This window comes from Molossus molossus, unplaced genomic scaffold, assembly GCF_014108415.1.
Source record: "Molossus molossus isolate mMolMol1 unplaced genomic scaffold, mMolMol1.p scaffold_m16_p_6, whole genome shotgun sequence".
Lineage (NCBI taxonomy): Eukaryota > Metazoa > Chordata > Mammalia > Chiroptera > Molossidae > Molossus > Molossus molossus.
This window is the reverse complement of record NW_023425399.1, coordinates 32,228,108-32,250,266: the sequence shown is the minus strand read 5'-3', so window position 1 is coordinate 32,250,266 and position 22,159 is coordinate 32,228,108. Positions and strand designations below refer to the sequence as shown.

General features: G+C 39.5%; 1 protein-coding gene and 1 non-coding gene across 2 annotated transcripts in view; both read right to left on the bottom strand.

The window, feature by feature from the left end:
- The window catches only part of PLCB4 (phospholipase C beta 4), a 304,315-nt gene that overhangs the window by 208,552 nt on the left and 73,604 nt on the right, over positions 1-22,159 (bottom strand). The window lies entirely within an intron of this gene.
- On the bottom strand, positions 20,748-20,851 carry LOC118619410. The gene has a single exon (XR_004957190.1). It is a non-coding gene; the product is annotated as a U6 spliceosomal RNA (small nuclear RNA).

The following is a 22,159-nucleotide window of genomic DNA, read 5'->3' as shown; positions in this document are numbered from 1 at the left end:
TAACTATCTGAAAGGCAGCGGCCGTCTTCCTGCTGCCACCGCTCCTGGCAAGCAGGTCATGAAAATCAAGAACTTTAGAGGTGGTTTTTGAAGAAATCGCAGCAGTGGTCTGACCTTGAACTTAAAAGTCCAGTGCTGACCACACCATTTCTTCTCCAGCCTTTTAGACCATTTTGCAAGCACCCAATCCCTGTATTAAATATTTTCTGGCTGAAACACCTAGAGTGGTTTCTTTCTCCTGCCTTGATCTCTGTTGATATAAATGCATGTTTATTTATAAAATGGCCTCATGTCATGGTGCTGACAGCCAGGATTATTTGGAAGTTTCATAAACATTGCATTTAAATTCAGCAATCCATGACCAAAGTAAGCTACCTTCTGTTTTCCAGATTTTACAGTACTACTCAGACTTTGCTGTGTTAAAATGATGAAGTATGTTGGCTTAATAAATTATCTCTCTTTAAAAAAAATGTTTTTTTCCTTTACTGATTTCAGAGAAAGAGGAAGTGAGAGAGAGAGAAAGAGAGACAGAAATATGGATGAGAGAGAACTTCGATTGACCGCCTCCTGTATGCTCCACACTGGGGATTGGGCCCACAACCTAGGCATGTGCCCTGACCAGTAATCGAACCCGTGACCTCCTGGAGCATGGGTCGACGCTCAACCACTGAACCACACTGGCTGGGCAATAAATTATCTCTTATAGGTGACAGCTCTAGGCTGATATCCCACAGTATCAAACCTAGCAGAAAAAAGACTTAATTTCCTAGGTATCTCAAATACAGTTATCAGAATTGAGCTTGATAATCCTGGTCGGTCAGATCCAGGTATTCCATCTATTCTATCCCTAGCTATAGGAGGTCACAGCCCAGGTCACTCCCATCACTAACAAATGAAGACAGGACATAAAACCTTTTGCCCACTGACAACTTTAGCATGTCCTTCATAGATTTTTTTGCTCCTTACTTGTAGATTTTAAATGTATTTTTCCATCTCTGTTAACAGTTAACCACATTAGTTAAGCCTTAAATCAGTGCTGCAGACTTGTTTAAAAAAAAAAAAAAAAAAAAAAAAAACTTCCCATGAGGCTTGGCAAACATAGCCTGAAGTACTATTAGGAATAAGGCTAATTTTTGGGTGCCTGGAGACTGAGCTCCCTGCATTGTTACACCTCTAGGGAAGATACTTCAGTAAGTTTAATAAGCATACCCACCTTGCTAAAACAAACACAGCATTTTGGACAAGGTACATAATAACAAGACTCAAAGAAAATGCACCAATGAGGGTAAAGGTCATAAATATATGGTTGAAAATGCCTTGTATCTAAGGTGCACAGTACATTTGTATTAGGAGAATTAATGATGTATCTGTATTTTAGGCTCTACAGGAGTAAAAAAGGTTGGCCTGCGCTATTGAGATGGTTTCTTTGTCTCTAAAGTAGAGGTGGCACATGGCAGTGAATTTTGATTGTTTTTGTCTCAACACCATTCCCCCTTCTATTGATAAGAGTACCCTGATGTTCATCTTGAAATTCTCCCCTGTCTGGATCTCAGAAGCAAACCTTGTGACCTGGGCTATGACCTCCCATTGCTAAGGATGGCATACTCTTGGTTCCAGAAAGAACAGAATACTGGATCTGACCGACTGGAGTTAACAAACTGAATTCTGAGACTTTATTTGATTCTTGGGAAGTAGAGTCTTTCTTTCTTCTGCTGGGTGTGAAACAATGGGATATGAGCCTAGAACTCCCAATGACTACCAAGTGAAGCCAGGGAACTATCCAAACATAGTAGAAGGCAAGTCAGCGAGGCAGAAAGAAACCAAATACAATCAGACTTATAGAGACCCTGGAACCAGCTATGCCTGAAGCACTTCCCAGCTATGTGAACCAAAAAATTGCCCTTTTCTTCCTTAAAATTCCTTAAGTTAATATATTAGTTCATTTTTATTTGTTGACTTATTTTTTTATCACCAAAACAGCCTTTACTAAAACATTAATCTTCATCCCAAATGTATACTTTTTGTGCATATTTTCATGTTTCTAGAGCAGACATTCTTTACTTTTAATGAGATTTTTAAATGAGTTGTATTCCCCCAAAAGGTCAATTGCTTTTCTAAATAAAAATACCTCAAGCCCTGGAAGGTTTAGCTCAGCAGTTAGAGCATCAGCCCGAGGGCCAAAAGGTCATGGGTTCAATTCCCAGTCAAGGGCATGTACCTGGGTTGCAGGTTCAATCTCTGGCCCCAGTCAGGGTTGTGCGGGAGGTAACCAACTGATATGTCTCTCTCACATCTCTCTCTCCCTCCCTCCCTCCTTTGCTCTCCCCTTTCACTCAATCTGGAAATCAATGGAAAAATATCCTCAGGTGAGAATTAACAAATAAAATAAATAAATAAATAAATAAATAAATAAATAAATAAATAAAAAGAATACCTCAAAATTGATTTAAAATGGTCCTTTAGGCACATTATTATTTTTAAAAATTAAAAAAAAAGACCAATTTCTACTTCTGAACAGAAAAAGTAGATATAGAGTAATCATAGAAGAGATGAAAGAAAGTAATTCACCATAGAAGGTAAGGCGTTTAAGATCCTTGTTGCTCTAGGAATTCTTAATTGTTAGAGACACTACCCCAAATCATATCAAACATACCGCACAGCAACCAAACCAAACACAGTTCTGTATACATGAGGATGATTTCAGTCACAAGTCGATATGTTGTAGTTGATAAAAGAGTTGATAAAATGTCTTACCTGGGGGATATTTAATGAAATACCTAGTCATTTTAAAGTTGTGGTTCTCAACTCATATTTTGGAGCCAATAAAACTTTTTCAGAACTCATCTCTCTTTTTTTTTAAAGGCTGAAAATGTCCTGGAACCTAGGAACTGTGACTAGAATGCCAAATAGGATAGAACAATTAAAAGGATTACTTTTTAAAGTTGCTCCCTAAGAATATGCACACAGTGTATGTTTTCCTCTACTTGACACTGAACTGCCTGTTTGGACTGTGAAGTCTGAGGCTGTCTCTGCTGCCCTGCGGAGACCACAGCACAGGCTGCTTCCTCTTCATTCCCAACGTCCAGGTTCTACCGCTGCAGTTAATGGCTCCCTAATACATTTTTCCCTTTTAAAAGAAAATTCTGCAATTTGATGTTAATCTTCTAATTTATAATTTGTTACCCTTCTGTGGCAATCTTCTAATTTATACTTTTGAGATCGATACAGTCATACAAACATTTCAGTGACTCCAAACAGAACAAAATAAAAAACAAAAGCAGCCACGCGCGCTCTGCCCATCCTCCACTTCAGAGAAGCAGGCCAGATACCAGAAAAACAAGTTTAAAAATATTCTCAAATAATCCACAGATCCAAACTGAGAAGGCAGCTTCAAAAGAGAAAAAAAGGGAGAAAAAAGTGAAAGTGTTGTTATTTTCTTCAAGGGAGAAAGTGGAAAAAGGCTTAAAACCCTCATACAGATAAAATACAAGGAAAACAACAGCTTCTAAGCATCACATTGAAGTAAGTACAGAGCAAACAATTTTTCTTGGATTTGACCATAGACGTGTGGGCGGAACCAAGTACCTACTGATTGGTATATCATCACTGGTATGAAGCTAAGGGAAAGCTGACATTAGGTTCGAAACATCTTTATCTAGAGAAGGGCTTCTCAGAGTTTAACCTGCAAATGAGTTACCAGGAGTTTAAAAAAAAAGAGATGCTGACTCTGATTCAGTAAATGCAAGGCGAGGCCAGAGATTTTGCAATTCCCATGAATTCTCATGTGGCGTTGATGTTCGCTTTGAGTAGCAAGGCTCCAGGTTTCAGTATGTTTTAGATTTCCCTTCAATTTGAATCAGCTTGCCAACAAATATATCGTCACATTTCAAATACTGTTAAAGGTTCATACTATAGACGTGATTTCCCTTCACTATAGGTGAAAAGTACACATTGCACTTTTTTCCAAGGATTATTTTTGGGACAGTGGTCTTTACTCCCAAGGATTCGGCTTCAGTAGGTCCGGGCAGGGCTTGAGAACATGCATTTCTAACAAGCACCCCGGTCGTGGAGATGCTGCTGCCCACGGACCACGCTTGCTGACCCACCATTTTGGTGCATTTGTCAAGAGTCATGCTGAAAATTTCTGTAAAAACTGATGCCAACAGAACATTTTAGCATCAGAGAGAACCAGCAAGTATTGGGGCTTCAGAAGGCCCGAGATTAACCTTTCCCAAGGCTCTCATTTGAGAGGGGAAGAGCTTGGGTACCAGAATGACTGGGTGTTACATGGACACCCACAGAGCTGGTTAGAGAAGCAAATCAAGGACCAGAGCTCTGCTCTTTTGTAGCCACCCCAAGAGTCTCGCCCCTACACCATATCACTGTTTTGTCATCTTTTACAAAAACGCCTGAATCACTTACTGACGGATCCCTAATGAGCCATCATTAGTCCTAAGAGTCATTCTCTGTTTAGACATAACCCAGACAGTGTTTTTCAGTGCGCGGCCCCACGGGCCTCCACTGTTGGAATCACAATGGGACTTGTGTTTGCCCAAAGATTCAGATTCTTAGAGCTGTCCCCAAACTACAAAATTTGACTCTCCCGGGCTAGCCCCTGGGAATCTGCATTTTAACAAACATCCCTGTGGGGCCATTTGATAAAGGTCAATAAAATGATAGTTCTCAACCTCGGTAACACTTTAGAATCCTGGGGGGAGGGCAGGGTGTAAAATTCCCCATGCCCAGGCTGCACAGTACACAGTCGCACTGGTACTTCTGGAGGGGTGGCTCGGGCAACAGAACTGTCAAAGCTCCCCAGCAATCCCCATACGCAGCCAAGGACTGAAAACAGTACTGAAAGAGGTCCACATACTTCCATATTCCTATCCACAAAAAGGATGATAAACCTCCCAACAAAAATGATACTGTACTTTGTTTTAATGAATATAGAAATTCAGTCACCTAGAATACCAAAGGTATGAGAGCAGTTGGCTTTGACAATTCCAACCTGATCCAGGGAAACAATCTGTTTTATTCTAACACAGTAAACATTGAAGAAAGTTCTGAATCCGTGTCAGGAGGGTCCCTCCAAGCTGGGGCTTCCTGCTTGCCCAGAGAATGAGAAATTCTTGTTATTTCCATCTGGTCACTTTCAGCAGTTACGAAGTAAGGGTTTTTATAAGAAAATAATTTTTATGCACTGTCTGATCCAGTTACTAAATAACAAATGCTTCCTTGCAAATGAGCAGATTGATCTAATAATAATGGCAGGTTCTAGTGACCTACATTACTTCCCAGGGCTCTTTAAGGAGTCAACAACAGAAGCTGCAGGAAGATAGAATTCCTGAAAAGTAGAGTATCTGAAATTTATCTTTTTAGACTTCATAACACTAATGGTATAGATTTCTGAATTACTACCAAGGATATTCTACCCAGTGAACTTCTTGAGAGTGTCTGTATTCTAAATGAGCAATCTTGTTTTTTCTCCATGATCAAAAGTTGTCTGTTTAGTTCAAAAAGAGCTTTATTTATTTATTTATTTATTTATTTAATGTGTTTCTAAAGACTTAAAAAACTTGCAGAGTTGGGCATATAAATGGAGGTAGGATAGTGGCTTGATATATAAGTGACACTTATTAACCTCAAGATAATGACAATTAAAAGTGAGCTCGGTGATACTTCTGTTTTGGCAATGACTTTAACACCTTTATTGCTCTTCTCTTTCCTTTTTCATCCTACCAATCTCCTCTTGGTGCCAACACGTTTCCTGCATCAGACTCAAGCATCTCTCTCCATTCTCATCCTGGATCCTGACTTTCAGCAGAAACACCTTCAAAAGGGAGTTCAGTGCGTACAAGGGAAGACTCTCAGGGGAAGCTCAGCCAAATCAACTAACTTGCCAGAAATAAGGCTCCAGGCACCTGTGGAAGAAGCTGTCTCAATGGCCCTAAGCTATGATTGGTTCCCAACTTGCTACTTCATCTAATCAGCATTTCTCAAATAGTAATGTCCTACAATTATTGGGGATCTTGTTAACTGCCAGACTCTTAAGCAATAGGTTGAGTGATTAACACCCCTGGGTTGGGGTCGTGCACACCCAGGTGATACTAATGCTGCAGGACCATGGACCACACATTCAATAGCAAGGAATAACATACTATCCTTGGTGGAAAAGAAAACAGTGATGGTGAAAGACTATGTCGCCTTTCCCAGATCTGCTAAGTATCAGTGGTAGTGGGCAATTTTGGGGTGCCCATAGAGCCCACAACTCACTTCTTTTAGAATTATTATCCACAGGGTATCGGTGGCACCCATATTTGTGTCGGGACCTTGCTCCTGGCCAGAACTGATTGGACCAAGGACAGACATATGCTCAACACTGAGCCAATCAGCCTTTTTCTCTCTTGAGAGTTTGGGATTGGACTTCATGATGCCAGTCATGAGTTGCTTGAACTAGAGGATGCAAACATCTGGGGCAGTCACTGTACCTCATGTGGAAAGAGAAATAGGAACAGAGAAAATCAGCACTAGATGGGCAGAGGTAAGAGACCACCTGAAAATCAGTTGTCGCCTGGATCCTTGAAAAATTTTTGGGTCATATTTTCAGATCCTTTCCTTCTTATCTCAAGATTCCTGGAAACAGCCCTGTTAATTCTTTCAATAAATTTCCCTTTTTCTAGCTTAAATTAGCTTGAGAGGGAGCTTACAAATTCTAATGCAAAGGGAGTGTAGTTTCATTTTTATCGTAGAATATATTGACACGTCAGTCCAAACGTTATAGAAGACATCCAGGCTCTGTCCCACAGGTCAGGATCTTAGAGAAAAACACAGTTCTGGTCTATATTCAGCAGTGGCGGGCAGCTGCCTGGGGCTACCTATGAACAATCCTGTGACCTTTTGAGAGTCATTTAAAAAAGGTCTTCATTTCCTCATGGAATGTCAGACAGGGTCAACTCCTCAAACTCTTCAAATAATTAAGGCTATGTTTACTTCAATCTACTTCCTTCCTTCCCATGTCCTTCAACCTTGTTGTCCTTACATATCAAGTAAAAGGAACCCCGACTAGTCTTCCATCCTACCTCCCTATGCACGTGACTTCCATCCCACCCCACGGGAGACAATGGCTAGCCCACAGAAGGCATCTAGGAGGTGGTAGCTATCATTTTTATAAATTCCTCTCTCCACTCACTCACTCCCTCCCTCTGCTGAATATCTGTATGCTCCTCCCATCTTGTCTTACCACACTCTTACTTATTATGATCATTGCAAACATCTCTGATCTTCTACCTTTTAATAATTTAGTGATTCTACACAGACGGCATCAGCTCCTAGATTCCTCTCTTCCCTGAAGACCGTTCCTTCCTCTCACCACCCCACCCCATCCATTCATTTAATTATAAAAGATATCCACCACCACACACTCCTTTCCCTAACCACTGCCGCATCCCATTTTTTATGACATGTATCAGACTTGGCCCAGGTGAAATTCACCTAGAGAATGTTCATTTGTGTCAAATGACTCATTAAAGGTAGATGACCTGGCAAAGATGAATCTGCAACTTCCTGCCTCCCTGAGACAAGGGCAGAATCCAAATTTCATTTTTGTCCTCAGACTCAAGGGTATAGCTCCATGCCACTGTGTATTAATGAAGTTTTCATTTTTTCACCTATTGAGGGGAACAGAAGTGCATAACCAGTCAGTTTTCATTCAGCTAATACTAACAACTTAGAAAATGTATGACAAGGTAAGCATCTCATTAACTTTTTATGTATGGTATCAATTATACACTCAAACTCAAGTAGGAGAATAAATATGTTTAATCCTAATCACAATAAAAGTGCAATATATTCATTCCCAATTTAAACTCTTAGATGTCTTTAATTGACTTCTCTCAAATGATCTATTTCAAAGCCATTGAAACTATGCTTATGAAGAATATTCAATGCCATGAAAAAGCACTCACAATATAATGTTCTTCAGGAAAAAAAAGAATATATATATACAGTATATGTCCAAAGTTTTAAGACATAGTTTATTACCATAGTCTGGAAATACTAAAAATAAATACAACAAAATATTATTACTCGTTATGTCTAGATGATAGGATTGTCACAGTAAGTATTGCATTTCTTCTCTGTAACTTAAAAAAATTTTTTCCTTGCACATAAACATTTATAATTATAGAAAAGGTAAAAAAGGTATATATTATCTACATTCAGCAATCATATTCTCAGTTACTATGTACAAATGTGAAAGCTGAACAGTGAAGAAGGCTGATAGGGAAAACAACTGATTTATCTGACATATGAAACATGGTATTGAAGGAGAGCTCTATTGATGCCCTGGTCTGCCAGAAAGATGAACAGTGGGTCCTAGAGCAAATTAAGCCTGAATCATCACTAGAGACAACAGTGACAAAACTTTAGCTGTCCTACTTTAGGTACATCATGAGAAGGCAGGGTTCTTTGGAAAAGACAATAATGCTGGGAAAAACAGAAGGCAGCAAGAAAAGAGGAAGACCAAATATGAGATAAACTGACTCCACTAAAGAAGACACAGGGAAGCGCTGGCCAGTGTGCTTCAATTGACAGGAACACCCAAAGGTCATGGGTTCGATTCCTGGCTGGGACACATAACTATCTAGGTTTCAGGTTCAATCCTGGGTAGGGGTGTGTGCAGGAGGCAACCAATCAATACATTTCTCTCACATCAATGTTTTTTTCGCTCTCTCTCCCTTCCTCCTTCTCTAAAATGAATAGAAAAAAAAATTTAACTGAACGAACTTATTTTCAGGAGTAAATAATCAAGTCAATGAAACATGGAGCAATCTACTAACTTCGCTTCTGGAATGACACAACAATTTCATAACAAAATGATGATGCTTTGGAGAGCCCAGCCTATCCCTACTTTGGAAGAATCAGTTAATAGCCTGTCTGTTCTAGTCTCTGATCCCATTCTCTGTCCCCCTTAGATCATCAGGCAGGGGGAGACTTCCAGCCCTGTGTAGGCAGGGACCACAGTCCGTGTCAGCAGGACGCAGTTACTGAAGACAGACTTTCTTCCCTCATCTCCCCTAGAACATTTCGGAGATGAAGTTCTCAGGGTGGGAGCAGGGGAATGAGACAGGACAAGTGCAACAGGGACACCAAGACAGATAGTTAATTAACCAAGCAGTTTACAGCCATCTAGTACATCACAAAATCCTATCTTCTGTAACCAAGGACACTTAAGAGTAAATTATTTATACTTCTCCCCAATCAGAGGGTAAATAGCATAAATCATCCTACTCAGGGAGACAGACAGCAGAAACCCAATTAGTGTCATTTGCCAACCACACCCAAGGACAGATGAAGTTAGGGGGATAAATCTCATTTAGGTTCATCAGCATAAAACTGATGAATTCTATTGAAATCCTCCCTAAGACCTCTCCTAAACTCCCAGCTTTTAAAACCCCTCAAAACAAAGGTCCCAGTGAGTTTTCTCCCTCACAGGAGCATTCCAGGGCCTTTCCCTCCCCCTACTTCTTTCCCCACAGGTGTGCATCTCCTAACCTCTAAAGGATCCCACTAGACTTGCAACCAGAGAGAAATGAGCAGTGGCAACTCGTCCCAGGCAAACCCCCTGAACCTGCTCCCAAGGCCCCCCTTTTCTCTGACTTCTTCGTGAGCCAAAGCAGCCCAGCCTAGGCTCTCCCGTTGCTTCTTCTATCCTAAGCCCTTCCTTGTTCCACTGTCCCCAGCTTTAATAATCATCCTCTGAAAATAAAATAAAATAATATAAAATAAAAAAAGTCACAGGCATGAGTCTATAAGAACTGAGCACAGCTGTTGAGAACAGGACATTGTGGACATCACTCATTCACAGGGTCATCAGGAGTAGGAACTGATGCAGAGGCACATAACAAACACACATTCAGCAAATTCAAATGATTCATGCACCTCCTTTGTTCTGACTGTCCTGCTGGCAGCCCAGTGTATTGTGTCAATGTGATTTGCTCAAATGCTTCTTATATTACGTGTTAGAAATGAAGCACAGGGGAGGGAGACCCCTCCACTGCATTCTTTGCAAATGCCTTAGACGGAAAGGATCAGATCAGGAATCTATCGTAGGGTTGTTTCGAAAATGATAACACTTGCCTCTTAGACTAATAATGTATTTGGGGTTGGGTGAAGAAAAATGATGGCTTTAATGCTTTTCATGTAACTTATCCTGTTTTGTTTTGTTTTTAATTTCTAAACTGACTGTGTCCTACCTTCTAAGGCAATGTGATCTGTCCTAAGAAAGCCCTGTGAGAACATATTTACTTTTTTATTTCTTCAAGTATTTTTATTTGAAAAATAGAGAAAATGGTCAAAATTAAGTAAATGATAATTCCATGATCATCTTTCTCTGAAAATTTATAAAACAAGAACATGAAGTCCCTTCCTTCTGCACGTCCAGTCAGACTTCTGAGAGACAATGTCACCAGTCATTGATATGTATATGTTCATGTGGATACATACATATGCCATGTACATGTGCATGGTAGCATATGCATGTATATGCATAATTATAAAATAGATACACAAACATATATGCTTTTCAAAAAATTTAAATGACATCATTTTACATAGCTCTTTGCAGAACAAATAAAACACATTTCTCCAAGGGATCCATTGACATGAATGTCATACATGTTTTCAAATTTAATATTGCCAAATTGCCCAAACCAAGAAAATCTATACAAGACATCCACCACTTACAAACTTTCTTTAAGAGTATGATTATTTTTATTATTATTATGAAAGTAGTAAAAATTAAAATTAAAGCCATCCAGGAGTCTGGGGTGGGAGGGAGAAATGCCTTGAAAGTAAATGGTGGGTTGTTTTTTTCCTGAAACTGAGGGGTGGTTAAAGGTGTTTATCATCTTGTTACTCCTCATGCTTTTCATATGTCTTACAAATATTCTTTTGAAACTGCTGAATAGTTTAGAAAATAAGAATAATTTTCTAAAAGATCTGAGCATTAAAAAACAGAAAGCGTTCTCTTCCCACTGTGGCAAGTCCACCTCCACGATGGTATAAATAAACCGATCATTTCTGCTTTCAGTTCCTCTGGGGTATGTCCATCCCCCTGGAGCAAGGGTTTGTCAATAGAAATACATAATTTAAATTTTTCTTGCAGTTACATTAAAAAGAACGAAAACAAAATGGCAAAATTATTTTAGCAATACATATTAGTTAAACCAAATATATCCAAAGTATTATCATTTCAACATGTGATCAATATAAAAATTGTTTGGGATATTCTACCTTTTTTTATACTAAGTCTTTGAAGTCTGATGTATATCTTACAGCACATCTCAGCCTTAAAGGGCCACGTTTCCACGTTTCACCTGCTCGACAACCACATGTGGCTAGGAGCTACTAAACTGGAATATACCCTTCCAGATAATATGCTCAAATCCCTATTTCTTGATTTATCAACTAAAAGTCATCATTCACTTGCAGAGTATGCCATTCTCTCTATTTTTCCTTCCCTCCATCTCTGCTAGAGTTACTTCAATATTTTGTTTTTCAACTGACCTTTAGACATATTTAAAGTTCTACTTCTTGGGGTGTGTGTATGTGTGTGTGTGTGTGTGTGTTATTTTTGTATTATTTATTTTTGTTACAGATGTTTCTCCTTCCCCCTCCCCCAGACACCCCCTCCCTATTCCAGCCCCCACCAAGAATTGTTGTCTAGGTCCATTTGTCAGGCATACATGCATATAAGTTCTTTGGTTTATCTCATCCCTCCCCTCGCCCCTCTCCTCTGAGGTTTGTCAGTCTGAACCACACTCCTTTCTATGTCTCCAGGTCTGTTTTGTTCATCAGCTTTTTTTTGTTCATTATATTCCACAAACAAGTGAGATCATGTGGTATTTGTCTTTCTCTTGGCTTATTTCACTTAGTATAATACTCTCCAGGTCCCTCCAGGTCCTCTCAAAGAATACGAGATCTTTCTTTCTTACAGCTGCATAAAGTTCTACTTCTTAGTTCACCAAATAGAGACAATCTAATCCCCCCCCTTTTGTAAAATGAGAGATTAAGGTCCCTTTATTCCCTCTGCCTCTCTTCCTCCTCCTGTCTCCCAACCTTTCTTCAGAAAACTGTTAATTTTACATTATCCAAGTTTTACCATTTATAACTTGTGCTGTACTATAATTTTTTTTTACATACTGATTTTGTAAACTGGAAAATGAATAACATTTACAATATAAAAACTGAATAATTATTCTACTCAAAAACAAGCAGGGTGTATGAGTGCAGAGAGGTGAGTCGCTGTGGCTCAGTAAACTGGAGTGAAGAAAACTGAGGAGGGTCCCTTTTAAATACTGTAACTTCACCTGCTCACTGAGAACACTGTTGTATCACACCTTCTGTTACTGAACCTTCATTTGCTTTGAGGATTTCAGAGTTCCCTAAAACACTTGTTCTGATTTTGAGAGCTTTTTTGTAAAAAAAACTTGTCAAAAAACTATTGCCTTGGGTTTTTTTAAAACTGTATTTCTTGGTTTAGTTTATATACCTGTCCTTGAGACTCATCTTTCCCTCTTTTGCTTTGTTCATTAATTCTGTTAGGAATGATCTGGGGGTGGTCAAATATGTGAGCTCTTATTTTAGTTCTTGTCTTAAAATGCTTTCATTTTCTGTTCATACTAAATTAAAGTTTAGCTGGAACAGAACTGCAAGTTCTAAATAATTTCCTCTGCAAACCGTGAAGGCATTGTTACCTTTTCTTCTAGAAATCACCTTTGTGGTCAACTTCCTATCCTACCCCCACTTCTGGAATCTTTTGGCATCCCCTCCTTGTTCTTGGTGTTCTGAAATGTCATGAAAACATGTTTAGTGACTGGTCTATTCCTATGCTTATTCGTACCTATTCTACTTTGTACTCACAGGGCCCTAGTGGTCTGAAGACTTGGAGAATTTAAAGTGTGTGTGTGTGTGCACACACGCACGCGCGCGCGCGCGCACACACACACACGCCTGTGCACATGTAGTTATTTCCTCCACTTCTTTTTCAATTTTTTTTTTCTTTCTAGACACTCTATTTGAAGATGTAGGACCACTGGATTAATCCTCTAATGTCTCAACTTTTCACTCATATTTTCCAACACTTTCTTTTTCACTCTGTTTTTCTCAAAGGTTTCTTCATCATTTCTTTCAGCCGCTAAGTATTTTTTAAGGCATCAACTGTACTTTAGTTTCCAGGAATTCCTTCTTGCTCTCGCATGTTCCTCTCCCACGGGAGTCTCCTCTTAACTACCCCTGATGATAAAATTTAGACTTTGTTAAGGATGTATCTCTTTGCTGATTCATTTTTGCTTCTTCTGGCTCAACTGGTAGGTTTGTTCTCTTTTAGCTGTTTGTTTTTCCTATAATATCTGCTGATTCCCGTTTGTTCAATCATGTTATTGAAGAATCTAGAAGCCAAAGAGAAATCTGGATCCAAACACTTGTCTACATAGATTCTTTATTTCCACTCACCAAAACGTGAACCATTTAATTTCTGGTCACCTTTGAAATCGTTTTTGGATATCCTTAATCTAGGTGGCCCTAAGAACCGTGAACCATTTGGATTTAAAACTTAGCTTTCTTGTTGCAGTTTGAAGAGTATGGCAGATGAAGGTATAATGGGCATTTTTTCTGGGTCAAATTTTATCAGAAAGGGTCATGGTTATGACTTAGTCATATGGCTACACTGAGACAGACTCTGGAATTAATTCAGGATTACAGAACTTTCAAGAAGCAAAACTAATTTCCCTTACATTTAAAGTCTAAACAAATCAATGAGTGAATGAATGCATTTATTTTCATACTACACCCATCTGTACCATTTTAAGATATTCTACGACAGCAGAAAGATAGCTAGAATTGTGCAGGTGCCTCCATCCTTTCTGAGCGTGGTAATCTGTGCCAAAGAAAGAGCAGGAAGTTAAGTGTCCTGTTTCCAGAAGGAGAGTGAACACTGCCTCAGAGGAGAGAATGAGAAAGTAAAAGCGACAAAGTAAAAAGTCAAATGGTCTTCAGAGGAGAGAATGAGAAAGTAAAAGCGACAAAGTAAAAAGTCAAATGGTCTCTGTGTGCCGATTTAATTGCTTTTCTCTCAAACTAGTCTGAGAGCCATATTTTTAAAAAGTTACTGAGTAACTGACCGCCTTGCCATGAAATCTTGCTCTAATGTGCAATCAGCCCTGATCAGAGCAAAGACTTGTTTACAAAGCTGACTGTGCAGGTTACCTTCCATTTACTTCAATATCATTATTTCCTCAAACTTTGTCATCCCACATACTAAGGGTCACACCTAAACAAAGTCTCCAAAAACAAAACCCTCAGGAAAACATACTGAAGAAGTCCTTTCTCAAGTGATTATACATGCATATTATATAACGTTTACATAAAAATGTGAATAATGTTAGTTAATTTTCCAAATCAGATGAAAAACACTGCTAACACTGGGGATACTTAAAAAGATATGCTGCCCAGGGGAGAAGACTGTACATTGCTAACCATCTGTAATGAAATGTAAAAGCCACCAAAACAAGACCAGATGCCTCAGCAGATGGTACAACTTGCCCACCCAACATCCTTTCTCCTGATTTCAGTGGGTGATGAAAATGAACTACAACTAAAAGATCCTTGCTAAAAATACTTCCTTCTTGAGCCTTACTTATAACGAGAGGTAGATTTGTGACCCTATTTAGTCCAATGAGAGTTATGTTGAAATTTGGGGGGTAAGCTTTTCTAATATAGAAAGGTTTCATTTTCTGCTGGGATTACGCATGTAATATTGGGAGGCACTGCACCTATCTTGTAACCATGAGGCAATGAACATCAGGATGAAGGCTTATCAACTAAAGATGGTGGAGAGTAAATAAGAAGAGAGGCTGGGTCCCTAAGGAAATGACTCAGCTCTTGAACCAGCCCTAGACTACCTATTACTGAACTTATGTGAGGCAAATGAACTTTTGTATTTAAATACTTTTTGGTTCACAGAACTCATTTCTGATTAATACACTGGCAATACCTGAACTTTAGTTGGCCCTCCTGCCATCTGTACACAAGAATTTTAATGCTTGACCAAAATGGAGATAACTTTTCCTTTACAAAACTTGTTTTAAATCTTAGATACAGGTCCAAGATCCCTTACCAAAGCCTCTTGAGGTCTGATACGTTTCATATTCAGAAAGGTAGTATGGAGTATATATGACACATTATGCAATAGCCCCAACAGTTCTAGGCAGCACCCTTCAGTTCAGGGGTTAACAAACGATGGCCAGTGGGCCAAGTCCAGACTGCCACCTATTTTTGTAAATAATGTTTTACTGAAACACAGCCATGCTTTCATTTACATCCTGAATGTAGCTGCTTTCCTGCTAGCTACAATGGGACAGTTGAATCGTTGCCACAGAGACAGTATGATCCATAAAACCCAAAATATGTACCATCTGGTCTTGTATAGAAAATGTTTCCTGATCACTGGCAAATACACCAGTGACACCTATGGCTATTCGCTCTAAGTGGGATAAAGACTTTGGATAATCTCCTATTGCTTCAGGCATAATTTTGCCACTTAATTGATACCAAACTTAAGGAAAAACTACGTTTTCAAAGTTGTAGTGCTTTTAGAATTACGGAAGAAGGGGCTGAGGATCTGTAGCAGAGAGGAGAGAGGGGCAGGGCATCAGGCTGATGTAAGCTACCATGGAATGTTCAACTCGCCGGCTAGTCCTTCAATGTCTGAAAGCCCAGAAGCTTACAAAAGCCTACTGACATAGTGCCCTAAGAAATGAAGGGGCAGCATACTGCAGGGACAAGAACACCACCTGATGAGTAAGAATGACTGCTAACCCTACTTTCTGCTGACCTTGCTCTTCTCTGGGTCTCTGCATTCAAATCTGTCTAATGGGACCACAGTATTACCAACTCTGCCTGGGGCCACAGAGGACAGTGAGATTATTTGTGAAAGTGCTATGAACGTGGCAAGGCACAACACATCCATGTGTTATGTATATTATTGGGTAAATATTATATAGCTCATTATATATGCAGGCATAAATATATATGTCACTAGAGATAATGTGTATTTAATTATTTACTTTCCTTTTTTTACTGAATATAGTGTTTTACTGCAGAAATGTCAAAATTCCTCTGGCCCTCCAAAATGTTAAATGGTTCTTGATGATATTTCTTAATTCTAGTACTAGGATTTTAACACTATGCTTTTAATATTTTGTCATTCTATACATAATTGGCATCATACAAACAATATTTCTCAGGGAACTTCTCTGAATAACTCTTGGACCATGTCTACCAAATATCCAAAAATTTCATAGGGACTTTATCATTAATTTTTTTTATTGAAATATAAGTATTAGAAAAAAAAATATGTAAATGTGAAAGATTTTGAAATAAGACTTTTAGTAATACTTTAAATCCTATATTACAACTTAAAATTTCAAAAATTAGATTTTTCTAATCTAAGGTTTTTTTAAATCAGAGAATCTACACAGTAAAATACTGCCTTAATTTTCAAATACAAGATGAAGAACTGATTTTGTTGGCTCACTCCTATATTTCTCCAAATTCTCAGTCTTCACAAACTTGTTTATACAATTCAGACTGAAAATATTTACACTCTAATCATGATTTCCAGAAACTGATAGGATCCTCTTAAAATTTAGTTCTCTTATAAGAAAGATAGACTAATATGTAATTGTTTCATCTCTCACACAGCCTAAATGTCACACAGTCTAAATTTTTAGAGAAGTCCTTTTATTAGATTGGACAGCAATTACTGTCATCATTGAAATGTATCCTGTACAGATGCTCCTCTACCAAGAAACAGGTTAGATTTCAACAGGCTGCGGATCAGTTCCTTTGTTCTCGGGGCCGCCAACAGCATCTCTCAGAGCTGGGCAAACTGAACACACTTTGCTTTAACATAGCTTTGTTTGCACATGAGAGCCACTCAGGTGAAGATTCCTGGGAGAGGGACACCTATTTTTTCAAGTACGTCCTACTAAGAGTCCCTCTTCAGCAGAGAAACTCAGCAGGTCTAGTTTGACACAGAGGCATGTAGATGCCACAGCCTACGTTTCAAGGTACGTGCACATTTTAAGTCTCCAGGGAAGTACACATGGACAGCTTACAGGGTACCCAAATATGGTCATAAAATCACATCTCAGTTTGAGCTTATTGACTCAGAGCTGCTTTAAATGAGCAGACTTCATGCCCATCTCATTTGAGCTTATCATCAAGGAAGAGGCAAAACATAATAAGCAAAACAAATGCGGAATTATGAGCACCTAAAGGAAATTAATGCTGAAAATGGGTGAGATGCCATCTGGGGAGTTGAGGAACAAAGAAAAGGCCATTATCTATGAAACACTGATGCTGAGTTAATGAATAACAAGACAAAAAAAAAGGAGCGAGGTGCATTTTCACTGGGGCGAGAGGGTGGATGAGAAGCCGGAAGAAACTGGCATCCTTGATGGCCTTCAGAGTGGGCTTAGTATGTACTCAATTCAGACTAAAAGTATTTACACAGTCATAATGATTTCTAGAAACTGGAAGAATGCTCTTAAAATTCAGTTCTCTTTCAATAACTACAGACTAATCTATAGTTGTTTTATTTATCACATTGCCTACATTTGCACAGGCTAAATTCATCAGCACAGAGCAGGGGCCCTAACCTGCTGGCCACCTAGGAGAATAAGGAAGGCAAGCAGTGGGGAACTGTTGACAGGAAAGCAGAGAGAGGAGTTAGCCAGTGATTGAATGAAGAATAAGACTACGCAAGTGTGACCTAAACAAGTATAGCAGGCCAGACCCCTCTCCCTGCTGTAAATATCCACAGAACAGAGAAAAGCCAGTACGGAAACTACTCTTGGTTACTCACTCAAGAACATCTATCACAATACTGATTGGGTTCCAATGAATCTGATTCGAGGGGATGAGCCAAGATTAGTCTAGACCAGTGGTTCTCACACCTGGCTGTATATTAGAATAATCTGAAAAGCTTCAATAAAACACTGATGGCTGAACCCATGACAGGAAGTCTGAATCCAAGGTGCTGGGGCGAGGTGTAAGCGTCAGTATGTTCTAAAGTTCCTGGTCACTTTAAATCGCAACCAAAGTTGAGAACAGCTTTGACTGATTTTGTTCCAACTTTACTGTACACTAAATTAAAATGTAGATTTTTAATTGACTAGATCTAGGGTGCAACCCAAGATTCAGCAGGTCTAACGAGCTTTCAGATGAGTCTGTTATTGCTGGTCCCAGATCATACTTGAGGCAGACGGACCTAGTCCTGCACTGTCTGATACAGCAGCCACCAGTCACATGGAGCTGATGGGCCCTTGAAATGTGACTGGTGTGACAAAGGAACCCAATTTTTAATTTAATTTAAATTTAAAATCTGAAACTTGATTTGATTATTGGAAAACCTTTCATTATTCATGGAGCAATCTGGGTATGTGAATAATTTTTCAATTGTGACCTATGAGATCTAAATAAAATCTGTATCTACATTTGTGTATCTGATGTATCTGTATACCTGATGGAAATTTAGCATTGAAATTGAAATGTGGCAAAAGTGTAAAATATAGACTTGATTTCAAAGACTTAGTATGGAATAAAGGATATAAAATATCTCACTGGGTTCTGGTCAGTTGAGCTCAGCAATTAGAATGTTGACCATGGACCAAAGGGTCGTGGGTTCGATTCCTGATCAAGGGCAAGTACCTGGGTTGCAGGTTCGATCCCTGGCCCTGGTCAGTGTCATGCAGGAGGCAACCAGTCGATGTGTCTCTCTCACATTGATGATTCTCTCTCCCTCCTTCCTTTCCATTCAATCTAAAATTCAATGGAAAAATATCCTTGGATGAGGATTAACTCTCCCCCATCACCCCCCCCCCACAAAAAAAAAAACAAAAAACTAGAAAAGGATAAAAGGCTTGGCGCTTTGGCAGCTATTCTACCACCAGGAGGAAACAAGACTCTGAATCCTGGAGGCCCCTTTGAGTTGCAAATCAAAATAGGAGCCTCCACCTCTGAATTTCTTTTTAGATAAAAGAAAAATGAATGCCCTCATAGTTTAAATCAGAGCTTCGTAAATATTACTGTGCATGTTCCCTGGGGATCTTGTTAAAATGCAGATTCTTTTTCGGCAAATCTGGGGTGGGATCTGAAATTCTGAATTTCTAACAGGCAGATACAAGGCCCACACTTTCATTAGCGAGGGCTCAAACATGAATTAGATACTGTAGTACTTGCTGCTGAAAGCACTCTCAGGGAACACGGGAGGCAAGACCTATCTCTGCCCACTAACAACAGCTCCATTTGCAAACCGGCTGATGTTATAATCATTACTGCCCAACTGGGGGTGCAGGACATCAGAATTTGTCCCTTTCCCAGAAGATAATAGCTATTATAGGAGCAAGAAGGTAGAAAGCAAGAGCTCTGTGGTTACATGAGTTTGGAAGATGCTGGGGTCGAAGAAGGTAAGACGCTTTCTCTACTGGTGGACTTTGCGTGACACAGTCCCTACTATGGTGGTGCATGCTGTGATTTTGAAAGCATTGTTAATTGCATACTTAATTACAAAACACTTTCTTTTCACAGAGAATAGCATTAAAATAATAGGCCATGGAAAATATTTTGTGAAATGCTGCACTTTAAAAAATAATTTTTTTTCTTTATTGACTTTAGAGAGAGAGGAAAGGAGAGGAAGAGAAAAAGAGAAACATTGATGAGAGAGAATATAAATTGGTCGCCTCCTGCATGACCCCCACTGGGGATCTGGCCCACAGCCTGGGCATGTGCCATGACCGGGAATCGAATCCAAGACCTCCTGGTGCATGGGTCGATGCTCAACCACTGAGTCACACCGGCCAGGCGAAATGCTGTATTTTTTAGATCATAAGTTAACAGAAAACGCCAAGGCCTACAATCCTTGATGCTCCAGAAAATGTAGTGTATGTGGTACTAAATTTATAAGCAGCATGGAGCTTGGGGTAAAGTAATCTAGATTCAAATTGCTCACCATGCAGCACACCTCTCATTTCAGCTGTGTGACGTGGACATCCTCACCCGTGAGACAGGAGCAGAAAGCCTGCCTCCATCACAGAACTACCATAAAGATATTATGTGCTCACACTTTTCAAAATGACACTTGGATGTGGAACCAAGTTAAAACTTTGTGTATATATTTTCCCCCACAAATACACCATGGAGTAGAATGTATAACTCGCATGTAGTCTAAAGAAAACACCTGGGAGAAAATCCCAGCTTCCTGAACACTGTGGGGAAATCACTCACCTTCCTCTGCTCATAAGTGTGCTCCACAGAAAAGCCGCGTGATTGGACGTGCTTTAAAGCCAAAAAGCCCTGGGAGTCTGAGGAAGTGCGGGCTCACTACTCGGCGGGTCTGCCCACAGGGCATCCATCCCACAGATGGCCATCGCTTTCCAGACTTTGCAGTTTCAAATTGAGAGGTTAAGATATCCAGAGTGCACAAGGCTTCAAGGAACTGATTCATGTTTTTTAAAAAAGCCAAGACACTGAAGGATTTTTTAAAAATGTATTGGAGTGACATCAGTTAATGTTAAGTTTCAAGTGTACAATTCCACAATATATCATCATCTGTCTATTAAGTTGTGCTCACCACCCAAAGTCTAGTCTCCCATCCCCATATATCTGAGTCCCGTTACCCTCTTCAAAAATAGACAGGATGCTTCACAAGTGTGTGTGTCCTCCTTGAGCAGGGGCCATGCTAATCTCTGTCTCATTCCAATTTTAGTATGTGTGCTGCTGAAGTGAGCACAAAAGGATCTTTAAATGATAAAGCATTCATTTATAGTAAGAAAACATTGTAATAACTCTCAAGTGAATCATATTCTTTGAACAGTGAAATTATTTGCTGCTCAAAGGCAATGGCAGACATGAAGAAACTATTCTCTTGTGGATGGTACTGATGGCAATCTGTCCATTGTGTCTGCTTCTGTCATTTATACTTTAGAAGTCGACCTCCCTCCCCGCTAATGTCTTTGGATAAAACTTTATATGGAATCATTCATTTGTTGGAAATATATTTACCTGGTTCTTTCAATGTTGCTATATACTGAGAAGAGAAATATAAGGTAGGCACGGTCCTGTCTTGCCCATAGGTTACAAGACAAGTGAGAGATAAAGCATGTACTGGAATAATAGAAAGTTGAGAGAGTGTGCCACAAGAACCTTATGAAAATTGCATGAATCCTTTCTGGTTTAGGGTCAGTGGTGGGCAGACTAATAGCTGACTGCAGCTGGCCACTCCCTAATGCCCAGCCTCTGCAAATACACACGTTACCTGGCACAGAGGAATGCAGTTGCAGATGGCATTATGATCGCTGATCAGTTGATCCTAACATAAAGAAACTCTCCCGGTTATCCAAGTGAACCGGATGCAATCACAGAGGTCCTTAAATGGGGAAGAAGAGTAAGAAACAGAAATGACACGGGGTGAAAGACTCCACAGGACAATGACGGTGTTGAAGGTGGGAGAGGGCCACAAGCGGAGGAACACAGGTGACCTCTTGAAGCTGGAAAAGGCAAGGAAACATTCTCCTCCAGAGCCTTCAGAAAGGAACACAGCCCTGCCCACACCCTGACTTTAGCCAGCGAGACCCATTTCTGACTTCTGACCTCCAGAGCTAGATGATAATAATACGTTTGTCTGTTATAAGCCACTGACTTTGGGTTCATTTCCACAGCAGCAATAAAAACTTAATATAGGGGATCAGAGAAAACATTATGAAGGAACCAGCCTAGAAGTTGGGCCTTAAGAAATTGGAAACAGAGTTTAAATTCTCAATAAATTAAAAATAAATATATAGTCCTCAAAGTGTTAAAGGATTCACTAGGTGAGATTTATTTTTCCATCCAATGGAAAAATAAATAAATAAATAAATAAATAAATAAATAAATAATAGAAACTCTTAATACAATTTTTACTAAGTTAGTCTAACATAAAAGACAGGTCTTTTGCTCAGCTGTTGTGGCTCAGTGGACTGAGCATCGTCCCATGGACTGAGAGGTTGAGAGGTCCTGGTTTGATTCTTGGTCAGGGCACATGCCCAGGTTTCAGGCTTAA